At 38.2% G+C, this 20273-nt stretch overlaps 1 non-coding gene across 1 annotated transcript; it reads right to left on the reverse strand.

Annotated features, from left to right (window-relative positions):
* Positions 1 to 19876: 19876 nt before the first annotated feature.
* On the reverse strand, positions 19877 to 19984 carry LOC112739435 (small nucleolar RNA R71). The gene has a single exon (XR_003170371.1). It is a non-coding gene; the product is annotated as a small nucleolar RNA R71 (small nucleolar RNA).
* Between the last annotated feature and the right edge of the window lie 289 nt (positions 19985 to 20273).

Below are 20273 nucleotides of genomic sequence, written 5' to 3' on the forward strand. Positions count from 1 at the left end.
TCATAACCAATAATAAGAACATACTTCCCTGTAATTCCTTGAGAAGATGACCCGAGGTTTAAATACTCGGTTATCAATTTTAAGGGGTTTGTTACTTGTGACAACCAAAACATTTGTACGAAGGGATTTCTGTCGGTTTAGAGACTATATCTACAACGCGACTGTTTTTATGAAATTCTTTACTGGCAAAAATCCTAACGTCAGGCAGTCAAGGAGTGCAATATGGGAATTGAGAAAGCCGGAGCTGAAAGGAAGTTGCAACTGCAAGAACTGGAGAGACTTCGCCTAGAAGCTTATGAGAACTCAAGACTACACAAGGAGAAGATGAAGGTTGTACATGACCAGAACATCAAGAGGAAAGAGTTCCAACCTGAGGACTCGGTCTTCCTTTACAAATCTCGACCGAGGCTCATGCCAGGCACGTTGAGATCAAGATGGGAAAGTCCATACAGAATAGAGAAGGCCGAACCGTACGGAGTTTATCACCTTAGCCATCCTTCGAGCTCGGAGCATATCAAAGTTAATGGACATCGTTTAAAGCTGTACCATGGCGAAAAGCGGAAGAAAGACAAGGAACTCGAGATCTTCCTCTTGGAAGATCCCCCCATAGCCAAAGACTGAGCTAGTGGAGCATCCAACTTACGGACGTTAAAGCAAAGTGCTAGGTGGGAGACAACCCACCATGGTATGATCGATCTTTTCTCTATTTTTAGTTTTCTTATCTAATAACTCTTCTCTTTATTAGTATATTTCGTGCATCTGCATTTACATACTTTTTATTTAAAAGAAAAAATTTTGCCACACGACGCGACCGCATCAGTGACGCGTCTGCGTCGCAAGGAGAGGGGAGAAAAATAAAAACGAACAGAGAGTCACGCTGGAGCGTGGCTGGAGGAGTGCCAGTGGCACAAATCAGCCCACGCGACCGCGTCGCCGACGCGTCCGCGTCGTATGGGCATAATGACCTCCCACGCGACCGTGTTTCCCACGCGACCGCGTGCCCTGATTTTCGACGTAAAAAGGGTGCACAACTGGAAGTTGTGCTAGAGTGGTGCTGGACTGGCGCTGGAAGAGAGAAATCCTAATCCTAATCCTAAGAGAGAGGAGAGAACCTCTCTCTCTAAAAACCACATCTAAATCCTAAAATTGTGAATTATGAGAGCATGTTTATGAATGGATGCATTCCCCCACTTTATAGCCTCTAATCTGTGTTTTCTGGGCCGCAAACTGGGTCGGAAACAGCCCAGAATTCGCTGGTTGCGAATTCAAACACGCTGATTTTCGTCACTGCGACGCGTCCGCATGGAGCACGCGGTCGCGTCGCCTAGAATTAGGGCAATTATGGCATATTATATATCAAATCGAAGCCCCGAACATTAGCTTTCCAACGCAACTGGAACCGCATCATTTGGACCTCTATGGCTAAAGTTACAGCCGTTTGAGTGCGAGAGGGTCAGGTTGACAGCTTTGCAGTTCCTTCAACTTCTTGTATTCCTTCCACTTTTGCATGCTTCCTTTCCATCCTCTGAGCCATTCCTGCCCTGTAATCTCTGAATGCACTTAACACACATATCAAGGCATCTAATGGTAATAAGAGAGGATTAATATTAGCAAAGATAAGTCCAAAGAAACATGCTTTCAATTAAAGCACATAATTAGGAAGGCAAATGTAAAATCATGCAAATAGTATGAATAAGTGGGTAAAGAATAGATAAAAATCACTCAATTGAGCACAAGATAAACCATAAAATAGTGGTTTATCAACCTCCCCACACTTAAACATTAGCATGTCCTCATGCTAAGCTCGAGAGAACTATAAAAGTGAAGAGGAATGGTAAAATGTATGAAATGCAACCTATGTATATGAATGCAAAATGTTTCTACCTACTTGGTTAAAAGTAAATAAGTTCTCCAAGACAAACATAAATCAAATTCCACTAATTCAAATTATACAATAAAAAGCAAGTAAACTTGTAAGAAGAAAGCTCATGAAAGCAGGGAACATAGAATCAAGCATTGAACCCTCACTGGTAGTGTATATCACTCTAATCTCTCAAGTGTATAGGGTTATTCACTCTACTCTTCTCTAGTCATACTTTCTAAAACTTTGTTCTTCATCTAACCAATCAACATTATTTAATGTACCAATGCAAACATCATGAGGTCTTTTCAAGGTTGTAATGGGGCAAAGGTAAGGGTGAGGGTATATATATATAAGGCTAAGTGAGCTAACAAAGTGAATCCTTGATTAGTCTAAGATCTCAGCTAACATATACATACTTTATATAATTTAAAAATACTTTACCTAGCTACCAAAATTTTTCTCACTTTTGTATTACATACTCATGTATCAAACTTATTTTTGAATTTTGTCCCATGTGCATTGATTCTTTTTATTTTGCATTTGGGGTAATATTATTTTTCTTTCTCTTTTTTTTTATATCCCCTTATTTAATTACTTAATATTTTTTTTTCAATGCACATGGTAATTTAATTATTTTGATTTCACATGAGCATGCTTCCCAAATTTTCAAATAACTTATTCAAATTAATTTCCCCTTTTTTTATTTATTTTATCATCCTATGTTCCCATAAAATTCCCCATACTCAAATTATACACAATAGCTATCTTAAGCTAACCAAGGATTCAACTTGGGATTTTTAATTTGTTTTTCTGCTTAAGGCTAGTAATGTGGTTATAAAACAGAACAAATGGGGATTAGAAGGCTCAAAGTGGCTGACAAGGGTGATTTAAAGGGTAGGCTTATTTGGGATAAGTGAGCTAAAATCAAATAATGGCCTCAATCATATGCAAGCATGTAAATACACTAAATAATGGACATATAGAATGGAACAAAGCAAAGATTACAATTATAGAGAAGAAAACACACAAGAATAAAATATTTATGGTTAAATAATGTAACCATATAAATAAGCTCAAAATCTCACAGGTTGTGTGTTTTTTGGCTCAAAAATCATGTTCCAAATACAACTTCAAACAAATTTAACAAAAATTTTGATTTTAAAATAGTGAAATACTATAACATTTCTTGAAAAAGAAAATATTACTTCAACCAAGTAGTAACTAAATGCATAAAATCAAACAAACATGCAATTAAATATGCAAATAAAGCAATTAACAAAGAAAATAAAATATTGGTGTTGAGAAGAAAATACTAACCCATGGAGATCGGTATCGACCTCCCCACACTTAAAGATTGTACCGTCCTCGGTGCATGCTAAGATGTGCAAGTGGACGGGTGGCTTCAACTGATACTTTTCTCCAAAGATTGTGCAGATGGACTTGTCTTGTTTTCCCATGTAAACGTCTTCTGGTTCCCTTCCGGGTGGCCATCCTGAAAGAAAAAAGGAAGAAAAGTAACCCAGAAATAGAGATACGAAAATAAATGAAGTATGGGTGGGTTAATGCCAAATAAAAAGGGTCTCATTTACATGGAAGCTTCAACATGTACGTGAGAAAACAATAGAAGCCATGGCATACCAGTGGTGTAAAATTTGCAACAATGCGGAGGGGAGCAGTGGCAGAAGAGGAGGGAGAAAGAAGAAAGAGGAAGAAAGAAGGGGGAAGGAGGGAGGGGGTGGGTGGCGACGGCGTCTGGGTGGTGGCGCGGTGGTGGCTGGGTGGTGGTTGTGGTTTGGAGGAGGAGAGAAGGAAGGGAGTGGGGTTCAGGGGGGCGCGACAATAGGGTTTCGCATGACCTGGGGGGTTATAATTTGAATCCACGCGGCCGCGGGGGGCACGCGGTCGCGTGGCTGGAGCGAAAAAGGTGGTTGACGTGATCGCGTGGATGACGCGATTGCGCGGAGGGCAAAAAGAGTAAATGACGTGATCGCATGGCGCATGCAATCGCGTCGCTGGAATTTTTGCTAAACGCACGAATCCAGCATCGTTCCAGCCCAACTCTCTGTCTCCTTTTAGGATTTGTGCAATCCATGCGACGCGATCGCGTCGCTCACGCGGTCGCGTGGGATTGATTGTGTGCAAGTGACGCGATCGCATGGGGCATGCGATCGCGTGGGCCATTTTGTGCTAGATGCACAATGGCCGCACGATTCCAACCTAACTTTCTGGACGTTGGATGTCTACACCGATCTCCAGGTCACGCGGCCGCGTGGATGACGCGGTCACGTTGGAAGTGTAGTTCGCCATTTGACGCGATCGCATGGGTGATGCGGTCGCGTCGCACACCCTTTTTTTTTTCAGAGTGCAGAATGCAGTATGCAGAATGCAATGCTTAATGTGAATGCTATGCATGATTCCAGGTTCAATAAAATAAAAATAAAATTAAAAAACAAACAAAACTAAATAAAATTAAAATTGCAAAAGGAACGATCATACCATGGTGGGTTGTCTCCCACCTAGCACTTTTAGTTAAAGTCCTTAAGTTGGACATTAGATGAGCTTCCTGTTATGGTGGCTTGTGTTTAAATTCATCCAGAAATCTCCACCAATGTTTGGAATGCCAGTAGCCTCTGGGGTCCCAAACTAGGTATGTGAAGCTTTTGAGCAGCTTCAAGCAGATTTTCAGGCTCCTGGGGTGATGAATATCAGAATATTTTCAAGGATTCCAAACTTTGGTTCTAAATCTGCCTTCGTTTTGATCTATATTTTTCCATCTGGGCGGTTTAGAAAGTAGATTCTCACCAGAGTGACCAAACGTTTTTCGAGATCCATTCAATTGAGCATGATACCAATCTGTGCACTTCAAGTTGAAGCGTGGAACCTTATTGAACCTTGTGCACCAGCTTTGAGCACGAGCCATTTCCCGCTTACTCTTAAAGCCATAGAGGGCTCTAAGCTGGCCATCTGTTTCAAGTAAACCATATTCAAGTGAATAAGTAAAGTTAAAGGTTAAGGATTGTACCCACTTGAAGCTTGTATTAGGCGGTAATGGCCTTGGGGTAGGTGTTTCTGGTGGTTCTGTAAGTTCTACTCCCTTGTGCTCTTCTATGAATTCCTCCACTTCTTCGCAAGATTCTTCAATTGCATCTGTATCCTGGTCAAAGTCTTCTATGTCTTCCTCATCACTCGAGTCATAGATCGGAGGTTGAGAGAAATCTACCTCTGCATCATCTTCGTATTCACTTGGGGAAGATTCTTCGATCTCAGAGAATTCACTTGCGGATGCAAGTTCATTACTAAGAGAGCTTGACTTGTGACTATCATCATCAAGGGAATTTGTGTCCTGGGTTATTCCGTCTAGTTCTTCATAAACGACTTGCCTTGGGGATTGTGCAATATCCTCCTTAGCATCAACTGTAACGTCCTTGACGGAGTTCTCCTCAACTCTGGATTCCCATGGAGGTTCAGCGTCTCCTAGATCTTCAACCAACTCTTCTTCTTGTACAATGACAGCTTCTTCTACTTGTTCTAGTACGAATTCATGCTCTGTCTTGTCCACTGGAGTTTCTAGTGTCTCCTTCATGCTATGCTCTTCATTAGATTGTCCACATGGGGCTGTGGTCGGTCCTTGAATGTTCGCGCGTCTAGAAGCTAATTGAATTACTGCTTGCTCGAGTTGTCGAATGGTTGTTTGAAGTTTATTTACTGTTGCCTTGAGGCGAACCTCTGATTCTCGGGGTGATGGATTTAGACATGAAACATAGGAAAGTGGTGGTGCTTGGGAGTGATTGGATTGGAATTGGGGTAAATAGGGATCATGTGGTGGCGAATGGTGAAGAGAAGCTTGTGAGTGTGGTGGTTCGAGGTTATGTTGAGAGGTTGGTCTATAGGCACAGGGTGGGGCTTGTTGGTAAATACAAGGTTGTCCACCATGTCTATTTGCTTGGTATGCATTGTTAAACGGTCTTTGTCCATGATATCTTGGAGGGTGTTGTTGCCTAGAGGGTTGATCAGATCCTCTTGGCTCCATCCATCTTTGATTGCTCTGACCTTGAAACATGTTCCTGTTATAACTTTCATTCCTTTCAACAACATTAGAACCAAACTCAAAGTGAAAGGGGTGAGATTTCATAGTAGCTAAAAGAAATAAAGAGGGGAAAAAGAAAGACAATTAAACAAGTAAAAAGAAAAATATTTACAATAACCAATAATAAGGCACACGATTGCAGTTCCCCGGCAACGGCGCCATTTTGAAATTTGCCACAATAAAAATGTGCAAAATTTGTATAATCTGCAGGATTCGCTGGGGGCGATTTTGGGCCCTATTTTGACCCAGTTCTCGGCCCAGAACAGCAGACTAGAGCCAGAGAACATGCAGAAACCAGACACAACATTCATTCTACACAGTTTTAGTTTTCAGATCTAGTTTTACTCCTCCCCTAGGTTTTCTCTCTAGACATTGATAGTTCTTAGGATTTTAGTTTCTCTAGCTTTTTGCATTGGGATATTGAGAAGAGTTATTACCTCATCAAGACTTAGTCATTCTAGTTCGTTTTCTTTACTTGGCTTACTCTTCCATGTTCTTTGCTTTGTTTAATTTTACCATTGGAATATTTTTAGGATTATTTAATACAAGGATCACTTTTATCTTTAATTGACTATTTTAATTTTTATTTACAATGTCTTTCTTTAATTCCTTTTTATATGCTATGAATTTTACCTTTACAATGAGTGAGTAGTTCCCTAACTTAATGGAGAGTTGATTGAAAGGAACCCTTGAGTTGGAAGGTTTAAGAGAAAGATTGTAATTGGGCTATTGTTGGTTTGCTCTCTAATTCCTGACACCAATCCTCCCAAGAGTGGATTGGGACTTGTGAATAGAACAGTATTCCAACTTGTTTTACCTTCCCTTACTTAGTAAAGGATAACTAAACGAAATAACTCTCAATTGTCAATTAATCTTAAGAGTGTTCCATCAAGAATAGGGCTTCCATATAATCAACTCCCAGTCAAGGCTTTTATTTACACTATTCAATTTCATCAATTTAATTTCCTGTTTACTCAACTCAAACCTTTTCGAAAACATCTGATTAATAAAATAGCACCCTTTCCTGCAACTCGTTGGGAGACGACCTGGGATTCATACTCCCAGTATTTTAAATTTCAATTTTCTGTGACACCTTTCTAAATTGAGCGGTGGATTTCTGGCGAGTTAAGAACTATACTTGCAACGCATATATTCTAATAATTTTTAATTCACCACTTTCTGCCTGCATCATCCATCCACCTCCTCTGACGCATATTGAGCTCTTTCTAATCAAAGATATACTTAAGACTCTTGTGATCAGAAAAGACTCTAATCCTTACTCCGTAAAAGTAGTGCCTCCAAATTTTCAATGCAAACATAATCGCCGCCAATTCTAAGTCATGAGTCGGGTAATTCACCTTATATGGTATCAGTTAACGCGAAGCGTAAGCCATTACGTTTTGGTGTTGCATCAACACGCAACCCAAACCCTTCAAAGAAGTATTACAATATACTTCAACGGTTGATGCAGTTCTGGTAAAATCAAAATAGGCGCTGAAGTTAATTTCTCCATCAAGGTTTGAAAGCTCTCCTCACACTCCGACGTCCACAAAAACAGTGTCTCTTTCCTTGTTAACTTAGTCATTGGTAATGCAATTTGTGAAAACCCGTGAATGAACCTTCTATAATATCCAGCTAACCCCAAGAAGCTTCTGACCTCAGTCACTGTCATCGGTATTTTCCATTCCATCACCACCTCAACCTTCGAAGAATCCACTGCTATCCCTCTTTTACTCACCACGTGACCTAAGAACTTCACTTCCTCCTTCCAGAATTTGCATTTGGACAACTTAGCATACAATTTTCTCTCCTTCAGAACCTGTAGCACAATTCTCAGATGTTCTTCGTGCTCCTTCGCCGTCTTTGAGTAAACTAAGATGTTGTCTATGAAAACCACCACGAATTTGTCCAAAAAGGGACGAAATACTCTGTTCATGTAATCCATGAACACAACAGGTGCATTTGTCAACCCAAAGGACAATACTGCAAACTCGTAGTGCCCATATCACGTCCTAAATGCAGTTTTCAGAATGTCATCCTCCTTCACCCTTATTCGATGGTAACCAGATCTTAAATCAATTTTTGAAAACACCCTAGCCTCTTGCAACTGATCCATTAAGTCATCTATCCTCGGCAACGGATACTTGTTCCTCACAGTCATTTTGTTTAACTGCCGATAATCCATGCAAAGTCGCATTCCCCCATCTTTTTTCTTCACCAAGAAAACTGGCGCTCCCCACAGAGATACACTCGATCAGACGAACCTCCTGTTTAGAAGCTCTTCCAACTGAGTCTTAAGCTTAGCCAGCTCTATTGGAGCCATTCAGTATGGCACAATCGACACTGGTCCGGCTCCCGGCACCAAGTCAATCGCAAATTCAAATTTCCCTTTGAGGCAGAAATTCGGGAATATCTTCAGGAAATACTTTAGGAAAGTCTCTAACTACCAGAATTTGATCTAACATCTATACATCACCTAATGTATTCGCAGCCAACAATATATAACCCTGACACTCTTTCCCACTGCAGTTCACCAATACAGAGTTCAAGTAATAACCCTTAGCTACCACTGTTCCACTTTCCCCTTTCAGCATAAACCGAATTGATCGCTCAAAGCAATCTAACAAAATTCGATTCTTTGACAACCAATCAAACCGCAAAATCATTTCCATCCCAAACATTGGCAAACAATCAAATTATGAACAAAGTCTCTATCCTCAATCTTGAAAGCTACTTGCCTACAACCTGACCTAGTCACAACCATCTGATACGGGGTATGCACATGCAAATCAAATGATAATTCTAATACTTTTAATCCTAGTTCCTCAACTTTATCAAAGGCAATAAACGAATGTGAAGCTCCAGTATCATATAATACAACCAATGTTTTCTCACCAATTAAACACTTACCTCTCATCAACGGATACAACTTTGCAACATCTTAGGCCTTTACAGCAAACACCCGACCTTGCTGGTTCTGGCCCGCATTTGAAGTCCTCCTACAAGGACAATCGTTCGCCATGTGTCTTGGCAATCTGCATGTAAAGAATCCACCTATACCCAGCTTGCATGAATCATAAGGATGAAAACGCCTTGCAACGGTTACAAATTGAATCTGGAGAAACCTTACTTTTATTACCTCTCCCTCTCTCTGGGTGTTACTGATCATAGTTGTTCCTCCTAAGGCCCCCTTAACCTTGAAGTACATGTCCTCCTCTCTTAAAGTTCTGAGCTCATGGTTGGAAGTAACTTCCACGCACACGATTGTGGTTTCCCCCACGAGTATCTCTCGATAATGGTATCCCTCAAGCCTCCTTGATACTTAATACACTTCCAGCTCTCATAGGACTCCGGGGCACCCTAACATACCCTAGAGAACGTACAAAGCTCCTCAAACCGACTAGTGTAATTGGCCACAGACAATGAGCCCTGCTTCAGCTGCAAAAGCTCCAACTCCCTAGCCTCCCTTACAGATTCAGGAAAGTAGTTCTTGTAGAAAGCCGTTTGGAATACATCCCAAGGAATGTTGGCATTTTGAAGCTGTGGTAATCGGCATTCCCCTTGCCACCAGTGTTGCACCTCTCCTAATAGTTGATATGCTGCAAACTCTACAAATTGGTTGTTCAAAACATGCTGGGCTTGTAGAGAACGCTCCATAGCTTGGAACCAATTGTTCACTTCAGTGGGGTTGGTCGAACCTCTAAAAGTCGGTGGATGAACCTTGAGAAACGAAGCCAAGGTCATCAGAGCACCTCCCAAGTCATTACCGTCTCCTTCTCCATTTTTGTTCCCGTGTCCATTATCGTTTCTCCCGCCGATTGGCCCAATCTCTCTACTGCTTGCAAAGTTGTAGCAGCAATTGCTTCCATAATATTAGCCAAGTTGGCCATCGCTACTATGAACCCGGCATGGTTGTCGGCCGGTCGATCATTCTCAGTTCCTTCCCGTGTACGAGTACGACCTCTTTCGTGAGTAGCCATTAGGGTTCCTGTCTACACTAAACAGTTGATATCAAAGTGATCAGTCTCAATATGAAAAGCTTAGTGGTTCAGTTATCCTAAAAAGGAACTCACAAACAAGCATGCTATGCAATATCAAGTAGATAACCTAAATAGCATCAAAGAAAAAGACACAGAGTATGCAATGAAGCACAATCGGTCCATCTCTCAGACTCACAAGGACGAACTGCTCTGATAACACTAAATGTAACACCCTAATTACCCTAAACCTTACCGTAAAGCAAAGGATAACTAAAGATCACCACAATTCTAATGTTTATACAATAATATATATAGAAAGAAATAGTAATTCTAGAAGCCCGATGAAGGAATAAGCTCAAAACAGAGTTTCAAAAGCACAAATATTCACACGAAGCTAAAAGCAGAAAGGTACAAGGTATACAAGATAAGAAAGCATAAATAGATATATAAGTATAGTAGTCATAAGGAACTAGCCTTACCCTACGAATTTTAGGCCAACTAGTTATGTACAAACATACAGAGTTTTGAAAGTAAAACAGTATATACAATAATCTCTCTCAAAGTTAGCCTCTAAGGAAAATAAAATACAAAAGTGAGAGTACAAAATAAAGTATCCAAAAGACTCCAAAAGATAATCAAGATCCTCCTCTTTGTCATCATCTCGCAACTCACCGAGGTGGGTTATGACCTGCATATGAAAAACAACAACAAAATAGGTATGAGAATCGGAGGTTTTCAGTATGGTAACAATGCCCAATAATGTAAGATATAAGACTCCGGGATGCCAGAGGCAATCCTAGAGCTTCCTATCAATCATGAGATTCAACTTAAAGGATAACTCAATATAAAACCATCACTTTAAAACCATAATAAAATAAGGGAATCTAACTTAGGGATTTTCTAATCTAACATTTACACCATTGTCCCATAGCCTTTGCCATCCTAACCTCCATGCGATCCCATCGCCACTGCCTTCTGAACCTCTTCAATCTCAGCAGAAAACATAAGTAATAGCAATACAAGTAAAGCACAAGTATAATCATGTATATCAAGTAATTCAAGAAACAACTAAGCATGTTATACAATTAGGAAAATGCAAGTCGGAAAAGCAAGAAAACAGATAAAATATGCACATGATGAATGCCTGTCCTATTTGGCTATGATATCAAATCGTCGGTTTAACTGCTAACCCGACACATCCCCATGGGAATATTGCCTTTCGATCACGGATATAGCTACGGGAACCCCCATGGATATAGTGTCGGGCACACTCCTGTGATCCGAAAGGATGCGAGCGCGATACTCTGCCACAGACATCACATCTCAATATAAGCAGGACTAACCACCACCCCTTACGCCACCCTCGCGACCTCGACAGGCGAGATTAACCTACCGTCCCTGCCAGGCGCATAGCATCTCAATAATCTCAGTATAAAACAATCAGTGGTTTTTAGAAATCATTTTCAGTACTCCATCATCTCACTCAACTAATCCATCCTTAATACTCCAGAAACCTAAGGCTCCATCTTCTAAACTTTTTAGCTGAAATTATCTAGTTGACTTACTTATGATATTCTCTATGTTTCAAAGCCTAAAAATAAGTTAAGACATCCTAGGTAAGCTTTACGGAAGTTCACAAGCTTGCTGGGAAGGTAAAATAGTTAAAAACAAGGTTTTCTTAAAAGAACAGGACAGTGTGTGTATGCATAGGGTTGTGCATGCGCATTCCCAAAATAGTTTTCTTAAGTGTGCGTACTGATGAGCGGATAATTTATACCCTTTTTGGCATTATTTTTACATAGTTTTTAGTATGTTTTAGTTACTTTTTATTATATTTTTATTAGTTTTTATTCAAAAATCACATTTATGGACTTTACTATGAGTTTGTGTATTTTTCTGTCATTTCAGGTATTTTCTGGCTGAAATTGAAGGACCTGAGCAAAAATCTTATTCAAAAGCTGAAAAAGGACTACAGATGCTGTTGGATTCTGACCCTCTTGCACTCGAAGTGGACTTTCTGGAGCTACAAAAGCCCAATTGGCGCGCTCTCAATTACGTTAGAAGGTAGACATCCTGGGCTTTCCAGCAATATATAATAGTCCATACTTTTTCCGAGATTTGATGGTCCAAACTGGCGTCCAAATCTAGCCTAAAACATCATGGCGTAAAACGCCCAAACTGGCACCATAGCTGGCGTTTAACTCCAGGAACAGACTATGCACATGTAAAGCTCAATGCTTAGCCCAAGCACACACCAAGTGGGCTCTGGAAGTGGATTTCTGCACTATCTGTACTTAGTTACTCATTTTCTGTAAACCTAGGTTACTAGTTTAGTATAAAAACTACTTTTAGAGATTTATTTTACATCTTTGGAATATCTTTTGATCACTTTGATCTTTGAGACCATTTTTCACGTTTGGGGGCTGGCCATTTAGCCATGCCTAAACCTCTTTCACTTATGTATTTTCTACGGTGGAGTTTCTACACCCCATAGATTAAGGTGTAGAGCTCTGCTGTTCTTCATGAATTAATGCAATTACTACTGTTTTCTATTCAATTCACGCCTACTTCTTCTCTAAGATATACTCTCATACTTAATTCAATTAAGTCAGAATGAAGGGGTGACCCATGACAATCACCCAATCTTTGTTACTCGCTTAGCCAAGATCCGCGTGCCTGACAACCACAAAGCGGTCTACATGATGTTCAACGTAGTCATGGGACGACATTCGGAGTATATTCTCTTGGATATCTAATACACGGACCGAGTCTGTGAGATTAGTATCTTCGTGGTATAGGCTAGAATAATTGGCAGCATTCCTGGGATCCGGAAAGTCTAAACCTTGTCTGTGGTATTCCGAGTAAGATATGGGAAGGAATGACTGTGACGTGCTTCAAACCTGCGAATGTTGGGTGCAAGTGACAGTGTGCAAAAGGATCAATGGATTCTATTCCGACGCTAGCGGGAACCGATAGATGATTAGCCATGCGGTAGCTGTACCTGGTATTTTTCATCCGAGACGAGAAATCTGACAGTTGATTAGCCGTGCAGAAACCGTAGAGGACCATTTTCACTGAGAGGATCCTACAGCTTGCCATGGAAGGAGGTAACGCATGGTTGGAAGAAGGCAATAGGAAAGCAGAGGTTCAGAAGCAACAAAGCATCTCCATACGCTTATCTGAAATTCCCACCAATGAATTACATAAGTAACTTTATTTTATTTTATATTTTATTTATCTTTTAATTATCAAATCCTCAAAACCATTTGAATCCGCCTGACTGAGATTTACAAGGATGACCATATCTTGCTTCAAGCCGACAATCTCCATGGGATCGACCCTTACTCACGTAAGGTTTATTACTTGGACGACCCAGTGCACTTGCTGGTTAGTTGTGCGGAGTTGTGAAAAGTGTGAATCACAATTTCCCACCACAAAGTTTTTGGCGCTGTTGCCGGGGATTATTCGAGTTTGGACAACTGACGGTTCATCTTGTTGCTTAGATTAGGTAATTTTATTTTATGTTTAAGCTTTTTACTTTTATTTTCGAAAAATTCAAAAAACAAATTTATGTGTTCTTCAGATTTTTAAGAACGAATTCTAGAGTTTCAGGTGATATGTGAAGCCTGGCTGGCTGCTAAGCCATGTCTAATTTTTTTGGACTGAGGCTTTCACTTATCATTGCAGGAGCTTTTTGATTCCCATCAATTTGGCTGTTGTATGTAATGCTCTGCTGAAACTTGGCTGGCCATTTGGCCATGTCTAATCTTTTGGACCGAAGCTTTCACATAAAGCTTAGCTGGCTATTTAGCCATGTCTAAATTTTTGGACCGAAGCTTTAGACTAACATTGCATGATTCCTGGAATTCTTATTAAAAATTTTGTATCTCTTTATTTTCTTTTTTTCAAAATAATTTTCGAAAAATACAAAAAATTCATAAAATCATAAAAAAACCAAAAATTTTGTGTTTCTTGTTTGAGTTTAGTGTCAAATTTTAAGTTTGGTGTCAATTGCATCTTTTTAATTTTCTTAAAATTTTCAAAAATTCATGCATGTGTTCTTCAATGATCTTCAAGTTGTTCTTGATGATTGTCTTTGTTTGATCTTTACATTTTCTTGTTTTGTGTCTTTTCTTGTTTTTCATATACATTCTTGAATTGTTAGTATCTAAACATTAAAAATTTCTAAGTTTGGTGACTTGCATGTTTTTCTTTTCTTAAAAAAATTTTCAAAAATGTGTTCTTGATGTTCATCATGATCCTCAAAGTGTTCTTGGTGTTCATCTTGACATTCAAAGTGTTCTTGCATGCATTATTTGTTTTAATCTTAAATTTTCTTGTTTTGTTTCATTTTGGTGTTTTTCTCTCTCCTCATTAAAAATTAAAAAATTAAAAATAATATCTTTCTCTTATTTTACTAATAAATTTCAAAATTTTGGTTTGATTTGGTCAAAAATTTTTAAAATTTAGTAGTTTCTTATTAGTCAAGTCAAAATTTTAATTTAAAAAAAATTCCACCTTTTCAAATTTTTTTCAAAAATCTAATCTTTTTCATTTCTCTTTCATGTTTTCGAAAATCTCAAAATTAATTTTCAAAATCTTTTCTTATTTTTATTTCATATTTTTGAATTTATTGCTAACAATTAATGTTTTGATTCAGAAATTTTCAAGTTGTTACTTGCCTATCAAGAAAGGATCAATCTTTAAATTCTAGAATCATATCTTTTAGTTTCTTGTTAGTCAAGTAATCAACTTTAATTTCAAAAATCAAATCTTTTTAATTTCCTTTTCAAATCTTTTTCAAAATAAATTTCAATCATATCTTTTTCAAAATTTAATTTCAAAATCCTTCTCTAACTTCTTATCTTTTCAAAATTGATTTTCAAATCTTTTTCAATTAACTACTTGACTTTTTGTTTGATTTTAAAAAGTTTTCTATTTCAATCATATCTTTTTCAAAACCACCTAACTACCTTTCTCTCTCTCTAATTTTCGAAAATCATTAACCTCTTTTTCAAAATTCCTTTCAATTAACTAATTGTTTTAAATTTTAATTTAATTTTAATTCTCTTCTTAAATTTCGAATTCTAACTAATAATTAAAATAAAAAAAATATTTTTATTTTCTTTTGAATTAATTTTCGAATACTCTCTCTCTCTCATCTCTTTCTATTTATTCTATTTATTTACTAAAACTTTTCCTCTACTTATAATTCGAACCCACTCCCTCTCTCTGTGTTCGAATTCTTCTTCATCTCCCTTCTTCATTCTATTCTCCTATTCTTCTACTCACATAAAGGAATCTTTATCCTGTGACATAGAGGATTTCTCTTCTTTTCTGTTCTCTTCTTTTTCATATGAGCAGGAACAAGGATAAGAACATTCTTGTTGAAGCTAATCCTGAACCTGAAAGGACTCTAAAGAGGAAATTAAGAGAAGCTAAAGCACAAAACTCTAGAGAGGACCTAACAGAAATTTTTAAAAAAGAAGTAGAGATGGCAGCCGAAAATAACAATAATGGTGGAGATGCAAGAAAGATGCTTGGTGACTTTACTGCACCCACTTCTGACTTCTATGGCAGAAGCATCTCAATTCCTGCAATTAGAGCAAACAACTTTGAGCTTAAGCCTCAATTAATTTCTCTAATGCAGCAGAATTGCATGTTTTATGAACTTCCATTGGAAGATCTTCATCAGTTCTTAGCTGAATTCTTACAAATCTGTGACACTGTTAAGACCAATGGGGTTAATCCCGAGGTCTACAGACTTATGCTTTTTCCCTTTGCTGTAAGAGACAAAGCTAGGACATGGTTGGACTCACAACCTAAAGAAAGCCTGAACTCTTAGGAAAAGTTGGTCAATGCTTTCTTGGCCAAATTCTTTCTACCTCAAAAGTTGAGCAAGCTTAGAGTGGAAGTCCAAACCTTCAGACAGAAGGAAGGTGAATCCCTCTATGAAGCTTGGAAAAGATACAAGCAACTGATCAGAAGGTGTCCTTCTGACATGCTTTCAGAATCGAGCATCTTATGTATATTCTATGATGGTCTATCTGAATTGTCCAAGATGTCATTGGACCACTCTGCTGGTGGATCTCTTTATATGAAGAAGACGCCTGCAGAAGCCCAGGAACTCATTGAAATGGTTGCAAATAACCAGTTCATGTATACTTCTGAAAGAAATCCTGTGAATAATGGGATGATGATGAGCGGATAATTTATACGCTTTTTGGCATTGTTTTTAGTATGTTTTTAGTATGTTTTAGTTACTTTTTATTATATTTTTATTATTTTTTAAATAAAAATACATTTCTGGGATTTACTATGAGTTTGTGTGTTTTTTTGTGATTTCAGGTATTTTCTGGCTGAAATTGAGGGATCTGAGCAAAAATCTGATTCAGAGGCTGAAAAAGAACTGCAGATGCTGTTGGATTCTAACCTCCCTGCACTCGAAGTGGAATTTCTGGAGCTACAAAAATTCAATTGGCGCGCTCTCAATTGCGTTGGAAGTTAGACATCCTGGGCTTTCCAGCAATATATAATAGTCCATACTTTGCCCGAGATTTGGTGTCCCAAACCGGCGTTCCAAGTCAGCATAAAAATTCTGGCGTCAAAACGCCAGAACTAGCATAAAAGCTAGAGTTAAACGCCCAAACTGGCACAAAAGCTGGCATTTAACTCCAGGAACAGCCTATGCACGTGAAAGCTTCTATGCTCAGTCCAAGCACACACCAAGTGGACCCGGAAGTGGATTTCTGCACCATTTACTCATTTCTGTAAACCCTAGGCTACTAGTTTTCTATAAATAGGACCTTTTGCTATTGTAGTTTCATCTTGGAATCTTTAGTTCATCTTTTGATCTCTTGATCATGTTTTGGGGGCTGGCCTCACGGCCATGCCTAGACCTTTTGTTCTTATGTATTTTCAATGGTGGAGTTTCTACACCTCATAAATTAAGGTGTGGAGCTCTGCTGTTCTTCATGAATTAATGCAAAGTACTATTGTTTTTCTATTCAACTCAAGCCTATTTCTTCTCTAAGATATTCATTCGCACTCAAGAACATGATGAATGTGATGATTATGTGACACTCATCACTATTCTCACCTATGAACGCGTGCCTGACAACTACTTCCATTCTACATGCAAACAAGCTTGAATGTGTATCTCTTAAGTTTCTAATCTAAGATTAAAATCTTCGTGGTATAGGCTAGAATTATTGGCAGCATTCTTGAGATCCGGAAAGTCAAAACCTTGTCTGTGGTATTCTGAGTAGGATTTGGGATGGGATGACTGTGACGAGCTTCAAACTCGCGAGTGTTGGGCGTAGTGACAGATGCAAAAGGATCAATGGATCTTATTCCAACATGATCGAGAACCGACAGATGATTAGCCGTGCAGTGACAATGAATTTGGACCATTTTCACTGAGAGGACGGGAGGTAGCCATTGATAACGGTGAAACCCAACATAAAGCTTACCATGGAAAGAAGTATGAATGATTGGATGAAGACAATAGGAAAGCAGAAGTTCAGGAGGAACAAAGCATCTTCATACACTTATCTGAAATTCTCACCAATGAATTACATAAGTATCTCTATCTTATTTTATATTTTATTCATCTTTTAATTATTAATTCTCCATAACCATTTGAATCCGCCTGACTGAGATTTACAAGATGACCATAGCTTGCTTCAAGCCGACAATCTCCGTGGGATCGACCCTTACTCACGTAAGGTTTATTACTTGGACGACCCAGTGCACTTGCTGGTTTGTTGTGCGGAGTTGTAACAAAGAGTTGAGATTACAATTGTGCGTACCAAGTTGTTGGCGCCATTGATGATCACAATTTCGTGCACCAAGTTTATGGCGCCGTTGCCGGGGATTGTTCGAGTTTGGACAACTGACGGTTCATCTTGTTGCTTAGATTAGGTAACTTTATTTTATTTTTGTTCTTCAGAATTTTTAAGAATGAATTCTAGAGTTTCACATGATGTTTTTATCATCACAAAAGCTGATTGATTCTCATCAATTTGGCTGTTGTATGTAATGTCCTGCTGAAGCTTGGCTAGCCATGTCTAATCTTTTTAGACTGAAGCTTTAGACTAACATTGCATGATTCCTGTAATTCTTATTAAGAATTTTGAAATCTTTATTTTCTTTTCCAAATAATTTTCAAAAAATTACAAAAAAAATTTATAAAATCATAAAAACCAAAAATAATTTATGTTTCTTGTTTGAGTCTAGTGTCAATTTTTAAGTTTGGTGTCCTGCATGTTTTATTTGTTTCCTTGCATTTTTCGAATATATGAGTTTTGTTCTTCATTAATCTTCAAGTTGTTCTTGATGATTTCCTTGCTCTGATCTTTAATTTCTCTTGTTTTGTGTGTTTTGTTGTTTTTCATATGCATTCTCAATTTGTTAGTGTCTCTAATATGAAAATTTCTAAGTTTGGTGTCTTGCATGCATTGTTTATTTAATCTTAGTTTTACAAGGTTAGTTTCATTTTGTTGTTTTTCATCATTAAAAATCCAAAATTTTTTTTTTCAAAATTATGTCTTTTCAAGTCAATAATACAGAGAATTGAAGATTCAGAACATTCAGTAGAGGAATTACACAGAAAAAAGCTGGGCGTTCAAAACGCCCAGTGAGGAAGGAAAACTGGCGTTTAAATGCCAGCCAGGATACCATTCTGGGCGTTTAACGCCAGGATGGCACAAGAGGGAAGATTTTGTTTTTAATTCAAATCTTTTTCAAATTTTCATACTTTTTCAAAATCAAATCTTTTCCAAATCATATCTTTTCAATCATATCTTTTCAAAATCAAATCCTTTCCATTTTTTTACTATTTTCGAAAATCCTTGCTACAATTAATGATTTAATTCAAAATTTTCAAGTTGTTACTTGCCTATTAAGAAAGGATCAAATTTTAAATTCTAGAATCATGTCTTTTAATTTCTTGTTAGTCAAGTAATCAACTTTAATTTTAAAAATTTTTTTTAAATTGATTTTCAATCATATCTTCTCAATCATATCTTTTCAACCACATCTTTTTCAAAAATGATTTTCAATCATATCTTTTTGATTTCTAATTTCAAAATCTTTTTCAAAATCACTTAACTACTTTCTCAATTTTAATTTTCAAAAATCATCAACCAGTTTTTCAAAATTTCTTTTAATTATTTCAAAATCTTTTTAAACTTAATTTCGAAAATTCTTTCCCCCCTTCTCACCTTCTTCTATTTAAGGGATTAGCACTCTTTCTCAATGTGCAATTCGGACTCCCTCTCTCTATAAGTTCGAATTCTCTCCTTTCTACCTCCTCCTTCTATTCTTCTTTTCCTCTGACATCTCAAGGAATCTCTATACTGTGACATAGAGGATTCCATACTTTCTTCTCCTTTCTTTCATATGAGCAGGAGCAAGAACAAAGACATTCTTGTTGAAGCTGATCCTGAACCTGAAAGGACCCTGAAGAGAAAGCTAAGAGAAGCTAAAGCACAACTCTCTGGAGAGGACCTAACAAAAATTTTCAAACAAGAAGAAGCCATGGCAGCCGAAAACAACAACAATGCCAACAATGCAAGGAAGGTGCTTGGTGACTTTACTGCACCTACTCCCAACTTCTATGGGAGAAGCATCTTAATCCCTGCCATTGGAGAAAACAACTTTGAGCTTAAGCCTCAATTAGTTTCTCTAATGCAACAGAATTGCAAGTTTCATAGACTTCCATTGGAAGATCCTCATCAGTTCTTAGCTGAATTCTTGCAAATCTGTGACACTGTCAAGACCAATGGGGTTGATCCTGAGGTCTACAGACTTATGCTTTTCCCCTTTGTTGTAAGAGACAGAGCTAGGACATGGTTGTATTCACAACCTAAAGAAAGCCTAAACTCTTGGAAAAAGCTGGTCAATGCCTTCTTGGCAAAATTCTTTCCACCTCAAAAATTGAGTAAGCTAAGAGTGGAGGTCCAGACCTTCAGACAGAAGGAAGGTGAATCCCTCTATGAAGCTTGGGAAAGATACAAGCAATTGATCAGAAGGTGTCCTTCTGACATGCTTTCTAAATGGAGCATCATAGGTATCTTCTATGATGGTCTGTCTGAACTGTCCAAGATGTCATTGGACAGCTCTGCTGGAGGATCTCTTTATCTGAAGAAGACGCCTGCAGAAGCTCAGGAACTCATTGAGATGGTTGCAAGTAACCAATTTATGTACACTTCTGAAAGGAACCCTGTGAATAATGGGACAAATCAGAAGAATGGAGTTCTTGAGATTGAAACTCTAAATGCCATATTGGCTTAGAACAAAATATTGACTCAGCAAGTCAATATGATTTTTCAAAGTCTGT

The sequence above is a fragment of the Arachis hypogaea genome, chromosome 13 (assembly GCF_003086295.3).
Source record: "Arachis hypogaea cultivar Tifrunner chromosome 13, arahy.Tifrunner.gnm2.J5K5, whole genome shotgun sequence".
NCBI classification, from domain to species: domain Eukaryota; kingdom Viridiplantae; phylum Streptophyta; class Magnoliopsida; order Fabales; family Fabaceae; genus Arachis; species Arachis hypogaea.